This window comes from Lactuca virosa, chromosome 8, assembly GCF_052849685.1.
Source record: "Lactuca virosa cultivar CGN04683 chromosome 8, Lactuca_virosa_CGN04683_v6, whole genome shotgun sequence".
In the NCBI taxonomy this organism is placed as follows: domain Eukaryota; kingdom Viridiplantae; phylum Streptophyta; class Magnoliopsida; order Asterales; family Asteraceae; genus Lactuca; species Lactuca virosa.
In genome coordinates, this window is record NC_136433.1 from 375,654,885 (window position 1) to 375,667,326 (window position 12,442).

Genomic DNA, 12,442 nt, shown 5'->3' on the forward strand with positions numbered 1-12,442 from the left:
AAGCAAATGGACTTAGAATAATGAATGGGATTTGAGGTAAGGCCCATATGAGGAGTTGGGCCCAATTTGGAAAATTGGGCCATAGATGGGCCATAGTTTGGGCCTTTATGATTATGTGATATTGGGTCATTAGAATGTTGAATGTTGGACTGGACTAAATGGTTGGGCCTTATGGTGAGACCTTATAAAGGTTTGGGCCCAATTTGGAAAATTAGGCCATGAGTTGGGCTTTGAGCCATGGTTGGACTTTTGGGCCCTTGGATTGGGCCTTGGGCTTGAATCAACCCAAGTTAGGGGTAGAGTAGTCTCTTACCCTAAGCATGGACTTATGATTATGAGTTGGAACCGAATTATTAATTGGGTGATGCTTTGTTATTGGCAGTTCAGGAATCTGTCGTCCAGCAGCTGGGATTGTGTCTACGGGACTTCTGCAGTGCGAGGTGAGTCTCCTCACTGTGTGCATGGGTCTACGGCCATAATGCCGACCCATTTAGTTTATGTATGGTAGGAAGACCCGGGGGTTATGTAACGCCCGTGTTTCTGGGCTAGGCATTAATGTTGATGTAATAGTCTAGGTTAACCTTTGTAACTCATTTTGAAATAATAAGAATGTATTATTTGAGTATTATTTGTTTTGTGCTTAATTGTGTGACATAAATGAATTAAGGATAAAAATAAGCGTCAAAATGAAATGTTAGATAAACCCGATATCTATGAAGGATGTGGTAGTGGTCGTGGAAAGGTTTCCGAATATATAAAGAATGCCGAAATCCGAGTTATAACGAAGAAGTTATGACCTGTCGAAATTTCGCGACAGAACCGGCACGACACTGTATGACGCAAAATACGAATTTAAGATAGAGCGACATTTAGCCTTATCGATCTAAACGAAAGTCGTAGAATACGTTAAACCGAGAGCGTGCATGAAAAGAACGTCTAAATCTGACTTCGTATGAGGAAGTTATGATTTTTCGAAGTTTCGACTTAGCGGTATGCAGCCCAAATCTCGAAATTGAGATCGAGTGATATTTGGCCGAAACAATCTAAATGAGAATCGAAGATCTCGTCGTTAGTAGTCCAATGGTAAAAAGACAGACGAAAACGGACGTCGCATGAAGAAGTTATGATTTTATAACAGAGTTTTCCTGTCCCGGCCTACTAAAAATAATACAATAAAAATAAAGTCAAAATTAGCCGACGGAGTCTAAACGAAAGTTGTAGAGCATAGTCTCACCTACGCGTGGATATAAAGAAAGTTGAAAATGGAGCTCGTATGCGAAAGTTATGAATTTTTGAAGTTCGAGGCACGCATACCAAAGCTTATCCGAACTACGCCCCGCGTAGATCTTCGTACGCCCAGCGTACTGCTTGTAGAGGCATTACGCCCAGCGTAATCAGGATTTACGCCCAGCGTAAATCAGGATTTAAGCCCCTATAAATAGAACTCAAGGGCTGCCGAGTTTTGTTGCCCAATTCTTCTCTGTCTTTCATTATTGCCTCGTTTTGCGTGCAACTTATACGCCGAAGCCCCGGTATCATTCCCGACACCCGAAGCAAGTCCCGAAGCCCTGAAGATCCCGAGAAGTAAAGTTTTCGAGCCAAAACTCTGCCCGCAAGAAGCCCGGTTTTCAAGAAAAACATCCCGGTTTTATCGGAAAAGATTATTTTAAGAGGCGAGGTGCTGTCCGATCATCTTCTTATCAAGTGATTGTATATTCGTTTTCTTATAACACATAGATATGAAGTATTTTTTATAAAATACGTGCTATGTGTTTATATATTATTTGTTTATTTGAACTAGTTGTTGAATGGATGTTTTGTACAGGTTTTAAGCTGTATATAAATGTATATATTTTATCTACTAATATGTTGGGTAGAACATGGGTAGATAGTTGGTGTGTGATAAAATAAAATGATGAGAGGCCTCGATGTTGTTGTTGATCTAGTCATCTAGCGGAGTATGGATGACGACCACAGACTCTTTCTAGACAGTCCAGTGGAACGTTAGCAGGCTCATAACCTGTAGGTGTTGTGAACAATGTGTTCACCGGTGTACTCTATCCCCCTCATGGTTGCCTTTAGGACATCTATTGTTAAGGAAACCCCTTTCCAGTAATGTCCGTCCCGATGAAAATCCTAGATTAGGTCCCTTGTAATAGTTGTTGCTTTAGGGACATAAAGTGATGATAACGGGAATGGGTAATCGGGTTATTGTTGGTTGCTGAACTAAATATAATTATTTATTGTGGGTTGAAAACCCTGTATGCTCACCAGGCTCCTAAGCCTGACCCACTCAGTTTTTCTTTGTATTACAGGTAGTGACATGAGAGCATAAGTTGGATGACATTGTCAAGATATTTTTAGATTATAGACCAGTAGTTATATGTAACTGTTGTAAGGTCTATTTTGTATTGTTTATGCTTTTGGTCTGTATCGGAACATGACATCCCGAGGTTTTGTTATATAATGAAAATACATTTCTTTATGAAATGCTTTGATAAATTCTTATCATATTTTGTTTTGGGAACAAATTCCGCAACTCTTTTAATCAAAGGATTACTCTGATTTTATTTAAAAGCATAAATTAAATCGGTCTTTTCTGGCCGTGATTTTGGGAATGCCACAGTTGGTATCAGAGCATTAGTTTAAGCGAACTAGGAATTTGTAGGATTTCTAGACTTAAACTTAGAATGCTAAGCGATGATTGTGAGATGTGAGCACTAGCTTATTTAGGAAAGTATGCCTAATATGCTTTATGTGCTAAATGATTTATGCCTTATATGCTGTTATTTGTTCGGATCTATGGTCTGTTGCCGACCGGATCTGGAAACCTTATGTGTTTAGGATTATAAACGTACGACTACGATATTAGAACTAACATGTAAACGTTTCGAAGTGATATGGACGATTTAATTATCTATCATGATTGGGGATCTAAATTCACCTTATTCGGTGTATAGATCAAAAATGGTGAGAACGAGAAGTGGAGTTAGAAATGCTGACGAAAACAGGAATCAACCACCTGTAATCGAGCAAATACCTGTTGTAGCTGCTGCACCTGAGCCGGTGACAATGGCTAGTGTATAATTGATGATTCAGACGATGTTGGATCGTCAGATGGAAGAAACTAGACGCCCGCTTCAACAAAATCGCGAAGAACTTTCAATTCAAGTTGAAGAGCCCGAAGTGAATGGAGGGTCGTCGGAAGGAGGTAACTTCAGTGGGACTATTGGTCAAGCCAACCCACCGATTGTTAGACAAAACAATCGTGATGGAGGAAATGATGGAAGAGGATGTAAATACAAGGATTTTATGGCATCTAAGCCACCGTGTCTATCCGGAAGCCCGACGCCGGTGCAAGTTATGGACTGGATCTTCGAAATGGAGACAATGTTTGAAAGTTTGGAATGCAGCAACAGGCAGAAGACCGCTCTTGCGATCCCTTTATTAAAATCTGGCGTGTTGAGTTGGTGGAAGCTGTTAGCTGACTCTATGCCCAAGGGAGAAGCGAGCAAAATGTCTTGGGAAGACTTTGTGGAACAACTGAAATTGCAATACTGCTCCGAGCAGGACCTTCTGGAAATCAATAATGAGTTTCAGAATTTGAACAAGGGAAAAATAAGTGTTACTGAATACACTGCAAGTTTCACAGAAAAGATGAAGATTATTCCATATTTAGTTCCAACAGATCTCTCAAAGGTCAACAAGTTTGCCCTCAGACTACCAGCGGACTATGGTCCCATGGTTAAGCAAGCAACCACATTGAAAGCCGCCATCTGGGCTGCTAGAAATGTTGAGACCCAGATTAGGGAGAAGGGTCTAGAGAGATCTGAGGTTGGTGAGAAGAGGAAGTCTGATGGGCCTTCAGGGTCCAACAAGAAAAATAAATTCTCGAAGTCTAGTTTGAGAGGAGGAGGAGGCGAAGCGAAGTGGTGCGACAAATGCAAGAAGAAGCATCATGAGAAATGTGACGGGGAAGTCACATGCTTCAAATGTGGAAAGCCAGGGCACTATGCCAATGAATGCACCCTCGCCAAGAAAGTTTGTTATGGGTGTGGGGAGGAGGGGCACATCTCGAGGGATTGTCCGAAAAAGAAGGAAGCAGCAAGACCCAACATTCCACCGAAGCCGAAGGTGAGAGCCTTCCAGATGACACTGAAAGCTGCGAAAGATGAAGCTGATGTCGCTTCAGGTACCTTTCTCGTAAACGAATTGTCTGCCCAAATTTTATTTGATTCTGGAGCCAACTACTCCTTTATTTCACATGAATTTGGTAGAAAACTAGCTTTGCCTGTCGATAGACTAGATAATGCTTTATTAGTCGAAGTTGCTAGTGGCAAGTTTGTACCTGTTAGCCATCGTATGAAAAGCATCTTAATCGACCTGAATGGGAATAAGTTTCACGAGGAATTATTGCCTATCAAACTAAATGGTTTCGACATCGTGCTGGGAATGGATTGGATTAGCGCCAATGACGCCGAGATATTGTGCAGAAAGAAGATAGTCAAAGTAAACCCGCCAGGGAAAGAATCATTTATGGTGTATGGGGACAAACGCAGGGTAAATTCTGGAATCATTTCTCTAATGAAAGCCAGAAAGTGTTTGGCCAAAGGATGTACATCGTATTTGGCATTCGTGATTGACGCAAAGAAGGAGAAAAAGGAGATGAAGAACGTTCCTGTCGTGTGTGAGTATCCGGAAGTATTTCCCGAAGATCTTCCCGGATTACCGCCTGATAGACAAGTGGAGTTCAGAATAGACTTGTTACCAGGGACAACACCAATAGCAAAAGCACCTTATCGATTAGCACCAACGGAGATGAAGGAGCTGATGATGCAACTTCAGGAGTTATTGGACAAAGGTTTCATTAGACCTAGTTCATCACCCTGGGGAGCCCCGGTGTTATTTGTAAAGAAAAATGACGGGAGTATGAGAATGTGCATTGACTACAGAGAGCTGAATAAGGAAACGATAAAGAATAGATATCCGTTGCCGAGGATTGATGACCTGTTCGATCAACTACAAGGTTCAAGTTAATTTTCAAAGATCGATCTAAGATCAGGATATCATCAGCTGAAAGTAAGAGAGCAGGATATCGAGAAAACTGCATTTAGAACGCGATATGGACACTACGAGTTTTTGGTTATGTCGTTTGGACTAACCAATGCTCCAACAGCATTCATGGATTTAATGAACAGGGTTTGTAAACCGTTCCTTAATAAATCTGTGATAGTGTTCATAGACGACATTCTGATTTATTCGAAAAGCCAAGAGGAGCATAGCAGACACTTGCGAGAAGTGTTAGAAGTCTTGAAGAAGGAGAAGCTGTATGCTAAGTTCTCCAAATGTGATTTTTGGATTCGAGAAGTCCAATTCTTGGGTCACGTGGTCAACCAAGAAGGGATAATGGTTGATCCAGCCAAGATTGAAGCTGTGGTGAAGTGGGAACAACCGAAAATGTAACACCCAAAATTTTCAAGCCAATTTAAAACTTTTAAAACAATTCAAAACCCATTAGTCATTACAAAAATGTTTTCAAAATAGTTTAATATTAGATTATCCCGGAAACAAAGTCATAAAAAGTGAGGAGCTGTACGATCACGCCTTTGCCTTGCCACGATCCCCTGATGCACCTGAAACAATAAACTGAAACTGTAAGCCCGAAAGCTTAGTGAGTTACCCCCAAAATACCGATACACATACAGTCCACATAACCATGTCAGCAACATTATAACATAACAAACTGAACAGCATGTAATGGGTCCACAGCCTTACAGACTGGATTACCCCTGGGCCCACAATGTGAGTCTGGATTGTCTTACGGGCCCACAACTCACATCTGGCTTGCCATCGAGCCCACAGTACGAGTCTCCCTTAGCCCATAACTGGAATGCTCCCGAGCCCACAGTACGAGTCTCCCTTAGCCCGTAACTGGAATGCTCCTAGGGTTTGTTGGCTACTGCACGGAGCGGTACAACCTCAACCCATCCCACATAACATATAACATACCACATAACCACTGAGCATGCAATAATCATATAGCATCACAGGTAGTCCTACAGGTCTACCTAACTGGCATAACCACTAGCATGCAACACTAAATCATACTCAACATCTAACACTGCTAGGATAACATATCCAATGGGTCGGCCTTGGTGCCTTAGACCCCTTAGTATAGTAAGGATAACTCACCTGACACTGCTGAAGTCCCGCTGATACCACTCCAGCTGTTGGTTGACAGATTCCCGAACTGTCAACATCAAACAACACCCAATTAATAATTGGGTTACAAGCCCAAGGTCCAACTCACACTACAAAAGCCCAAAAGTCAAATAATGGGTCAAAGCCCCAACATATGGCCCAATTTTGCCCAGACCTTTACATGGTCTTTACTTAAGGCACATTCAATTATTCCAATCCAATTCCCATGGCCCAATATCACATAATCATAAAGGCCCAGTTATGGCCCATCTATGGCCCAATTTTCCAAATTGGGCCCAAGACTCTCACATGGGCCTTATCATAAAATCCATACAATTATTTAGTCCATTTACTTATTCTTGAAAAGCCCATTAATAGTCCAATCACCAAAACCCAAAAAGGAAGGCCCAACTCAAGGCCCAAGTGGAATTAGGGTTTCCACATGAAATGACGATTAGGGTTAAGTGTTTCTTACTTAACCCATTAAGGCTTAATCCATTAAGGACTTAATCCATTAAGTCCAATATTGCTTAGATTAATCTTTGCCAATGATTATTATTTAATATTTCAAACTATTAAATAATTCCCGTGTGTGTGTCTCGATAAATTCTCAAAATTAGGGTTTTATTGGCATTAGGGTTTTCCAACCCAATTACTAGCCCATTTATCAATTTGTTGGGCTTTTAGGTCCATTATGGCTTCATTGGGTCCATTAAGATCTCATTGGGCCCACTAGGGTTTTTTTTTTGGCCCATTAGGGTTTAGTAGTCCCTTGTCCAAACATCCAAACGAGTCACAAACCAAACACGGCACACCGCCACCCGACACGGCAGCTGGTTGCGGCAGCCACCACCCTACGGTGGTGGTTTGAGCTTTTCTTTTCATTATTCATATTCTATTACAGTATAATTTTACAATAACATCCAATAACCCACACACACTCATAAAATAACACACACACACATAGCCACCTTGTGGCGGCAGGCGGCTATACCCGGTGGCAGCCACCACCCTACGGTGGTGGCGGTGGGGTTTTGTTCTTCGGATCTCCAGCCAAGGGACAATTCGGCGGCCTTGTCCCATCACAGTACATGAACATACATCCATAAGCCCGGAAAATGAACCCAACACCCACTGAGGTGGGTTGCAACAGCAGCAGCACAAGAACCGGGCAACAACAGCGGCGGTAAAACGAAGGAGGAAGGAGAGAGAGAGAGAGAGAGAGAGAGAGAGAGAGAGAGAGAGAGCGACGCAATCAACCGGCTATGGCGGAGCTGGACTCGGCTGGGTCTTCAATGGCGCGGCAGGAACCACAGCGGCGGCCTCTTGGCGGCAGGGTACCGACGAACAGAAGAGGAAGAAGGATGGAGGGAGGCGGCTGCGTCGGTCTCGTCCGTTCATCGGAGTCACAGCAACGAGGTAGCAACAGTCATGCTTCGTTGGTTTCCTGGCAGCCCTCGAAGTCCGGTCGTAGAAACGTCGCTAGCAGCCTTGCTGATCGGGAAAACGGAACGAGAGGGCGGCGGCGAGAGAGCAGTGGCGGCATGAGTAATCACTTCCCGATTGAACGCCGCCCAAACAGTGGCTTCGCTCTCAGCCACAACAAGAACAATGACGACTGGGCTCTTCGACCTCCACAATGAAGACAGCAGCGGCGGCGAACAGTAAGAAGAAGGGACGGAGAAGGAGTCTCAAAGGGTAGTGGCGGCTGTGGAAATCACGATCTAGGGTTTGGGTTCTTTGGCTGCCCCCTTTGACGAGATAATGAGAGATCGGATATATCCCGTAACTCCAAACTAAACTACCCTGCCAAAAATACACTTTTGGTCCCTCATCCCCATATAATTTTCAGCATCAATCCAAAATTTACCTTTAAACCCTGATCCCATAAATTCCTTTCACAATAGATCCCTATATTACCAATAAGTCCCTTAAGCCTTCAAATCTTTTCAATTTAAATCCATTTATTACCAAACGGACCCTGGCTTCTGAAATCCTTTTCGAATTAAGTCCAGGACTTGCACTTTTAACCCCCAATTCCTAAAATTGTAATAATTAATCCTCGAGACCAACACCTCACTAATTATTATTTAAATTTTTGAGCTCTAACAATATAAAAATAATAATAATTACTTCCTGGGTTCCCGATTTATTATATAATTAATCCCTTTAAAATGGCATGTTACAACTCTCCCCCACTTAAATTTGATTTCGTCCTCGAAATTGTTTCTTCTCATTCCTTACATGCCAAACAATCATGAACTACATTCCCGAGCTTCACCCTAGCCTTTCCAAGGCAACCGTAACCAACCCTCGCATGGTTCTAAAACCTGAACATAAACGAATCCCTTGCAATATGATCACATTTACTCAATCCGTAATCTGAAGTCTCGAGATAGTCTGGGTCCCTGACAGACTGCCCACACTGGATCATTGTTGTTGTATTTATGGCCCTTATCTCCCAACTGGCTACCCAACTGCTACAAACCTGGGGTTCCCGCCCGAAAATAAAATCACAAATCCCACACTGCTACCTATAATCTTCTTCTTGGCAAGAGATCAGGTACTAATTCAAGAGAAATTCATCTTGATCACCAATTCCTATAATAACCGGCTCATAAGCCCGAACACTCATACCTGGTCCAATCAGCCTCGGGCTGGAATACCAGGCATGCCTACGACGGGTCCAGTCATCCTCGAGATAGAATACCCTCGTATCATGCGCATGTTTGGCCCAATCAACCCTCGGGTTGGAATACCAACCCGCCATGTCCAATCAATCATAGGGTCCGGTCATCCTCGGGATGAATACCCTAGATCAGAATACCACTATGTACGAAACTCGGGTCTAAACTCATAACTTGAAGTTCAAGAACCTACCTTTTTATTTCTCACAAAATCTTCTGATTCCTCCTGGCCGATTACGGCTCGCCCGGATCTCAACAACATGTCTATTCCGAAAGCTCTCGAACTGAAGAATATAGACTGCTTAAGATCACCAGGCCCACAACCTATTACTGGAATATCCCTACAATGCCCTCAACATAGGTCTGGATTGCCTCTGAGCCCACAGCATGAGTCTGGTATGCCCTACCTGGCCCTCAGCTCATGACTGGAATGCTCCTGATAAACTATCAATCTTGTCCAAAAGAAAGGCCTAACCAACGTCCTTCACAACACCAACAAGCGCCACAATGTTGAAATCCCACTACGCAAGATCCAGCCATAGAACAAGTTGCTATCCAAGCAAAATCCTACAAAACCTGGGTCGCACTTGACCCTAAAATAGAATGATAGTCGAACTCTAGATCCAATGGCAGACTATAACCCAGACCTGATCACACGTATGCCGAACCGACTCTATTGCCACCTTGAATACCCCCAGATCCACGTGAAGAATCATTGCCATGCATATGATTGGGAATACCTAACTCCATACTTACTTACCACAAAGCCCATACTCGATCGAGACTGATCCGCTTCTATTAATACCAACCCAAAGACTTAGGAAATATAAGCACACTACACAAGGAAGTTGGTGACGCGTTCCTAGCTTTTCAACGATCACCTCTTGAATTCCTTCAGAGAATTCCCGCTTCCTGAGAGGTCCACCGATTAACGCCGGTCCGACCCTTCTTGAACCTGCAATCTGAACAGCAACAGACGAAACTTTCGATGGCTGACGCTTAACCTAAGAATTCCCAATTCTGCTATCAAGTACCGAGATGACACGGTTCACACGCTGGGGAGTTTTACTGAACTCCCAACTCACACAACCTCAAACCGATCAGCCACTTGAGTTATCTTCCTTTCTAACAACGATGCGAAACTTATCCCACTTTCAAAACCGCTCCTGCTTATGAATCTCATGATAATTCTGTTGGGTTTTGAGCATTCTAACAATCCTAAGTGTACATGCAACCCTAAATACCTTGGATCTATGTTTTCTCTATTATACATGCAAATATGAATATTCCAAGGTATTACCCTATCTAGCATACAATCCTTGATACTTGGGTAATATAACAAGTTAGAATACATACCTTTTAATGAAGCTTGAAGTCTTGAACTTTAAGAGCTTAGCCCTAATAGTGTGGAAGCCTCAAGTGGAATCATAAATCACCAAAACACCTTGGAAGACTTTAGAGAATATGGATACTTGGCTCACACTTATGAAATCGGTTATTGCCCTCTTTAGTGTATCCACACTAGCCACTAGCATAATTTCATGAACCATAAGACCCTTTATATAGTGTGGAGGATTAGGGTTAAAACCTAATACCCATGACCTTTCATTTCCAAGGATCTATGGGTTAAAGCTCCATGGACTATCCATGAAGACTTAGCCCAACCTAAATGAACTTGGCCCACTACACATATATATATCTAAGAGTCCATATTTAATTAGCTCCTTTTGATCACTTAATTAATTATAAATTAATTCTTGATCAATACTAATTAAATAATATGATTATATATTAATATATTAGAACTTATAATATATTAATATAAATCATAAATATACTATTCTCAAAAGACTATCCATATAAATTGTGTCGGTGAAGTGCAACCCAAATGGACCATGCCGGGTCAGGTCAAGTACATACCAAATATAGTTATGGACTTAGACATTAATCCAACAGTCTCCCACTTGGATAAGTCTAAAACTATTATTGAGTATGACTTCAAAAACCAACTGGCAATCGTAGCTCTTAAAGCCGCTGTCGAACTCTGATCTTGTCAATGAACTCTGACCTTTGTCAATGACTTGTCTATTAGATAAGGGATCATATATTCCTCCATTCTAGATATCATATGGACTAAGACATGGATTATCAATCATTCTCTCTGTCCATTTTTTGTTTCCCGATTTATGATTTATGATGACTGACTGATTGAACAAATCAAATCAGTCCTGGCTTGGCCAAGCACTCACATGTGTCATCACTAAATCATCGAGGGGCCCACATATATCGCTTTTATCCCGAAGGTAAAAGGAATGGATAAACTTCGACTCATATGGCTTGTTCTACTACTTGTTGAATCATACACAAAGGCACGTTTTATAACATCGAGTTACCGAATGCGTTTTCGTGCAATCAATGTACAACCAACTCATAGTAACAACTCATATCTCTAGGTTTGAAGAATATAAGATATTATCGTCTCATGATCACTCGTGATAAAATCCATGAAGTGATTCAAATGAGCGCGGGTTGAATCCAGTACTCAGAACTTATGATCACTCATGAGTGTTGTAGCACAACTTTGTCCACCAACTTGGACCTCTACAAGCCAACCCATGACAGTCTTGATTCATATCTACTTCCAACATATGACCGACTGTGGATGGTTTGAATAACTTAGTCATTCCGGAAGAATAACCTAGTTATTATGGAAGTCAAAACATGCAAAGTGAAACACAAGAATAAATGAATCAAATATGGTATCAAACCCTATGAATTAAAAGAGACCACTTTTATTTATCACCATACTGATTACTCATTATTCATTGTTTCGGTTTTATCAACTTTATACCTGAATTAAAAACACTAGTTGTCCCATGCTCCAAGCATGTACACTATATTTTTCTAAACAATAGCTTTGCCATACACCAAGTATGCACTCTATGTTTATCTATGATCCTTACTTTGTGAACTAGATCAATTGAACATAATTTCAATGATTCTCTTTTCACACTTCCAAATCCTTGTCGTAAATGTAAGAATTCCTAGCATTTATCGAAATCTGTTTAGATTTTAAACTTATATGCACTGTTCCTCTTGTAATGATTATGCACAAAGCCACAAAGACTTGGCAACAATCATTACAGAGTATTCCAATGGAGAGAAATTCCATGGAAACGATGTCTCAAATTCAAAGCGCATTGCTTTGAACATGCTTCTTGCATTAAGTTTATTTAACCTTACACAGATTGCTTCCACCTATGAAGACAACTCTATATTCCCATTTTGACTACCACTTCTGAGCAAGAGTTGCCTCTTTTCAGACTATGTCAATATGGTCCTTCCAATATTAACAGTATACTTCCAACTGTCCTTGAGCAACCAATCTTTGGTAAACCTTAGATTGTCCTCGACAATTGCTTAATCACTTTAGTCATATCCAATTCTAGACATTTTCCTCCTTAATGCCGCAAGGCATTTGGAAAATTCAGAAAGGATAAATATTATAGCACATGTAATCGATCTTGTACCCAAAGCAAATGGGACACGATTCA

General features: G+C 41.5%; 1 long non-coding RNA gene across 1 annotated transcript; it reads right to left on the bottom strand.

Moving 5' to 3' along the window:
• Positions 1-5,472: 5,472 nt before the first annotated feature.
• Positions 5,473-7,967, bottom strand: LOC145128346 (uncharacterized). Its single transcript, XR_013716829.1, has 3 exons — positions 7,173-7,967; positions 6,193-6,250; positions 5,473-5,633 (listed from the first exon to the last, which is right to left on the bottom strand). It is a non-coding gene; the product is annotated as an uncharacterized LOC145128346 (long non-coding RNA).
• Positions 7,968-12,442: the final 4,475 nt, after the last annotated feature.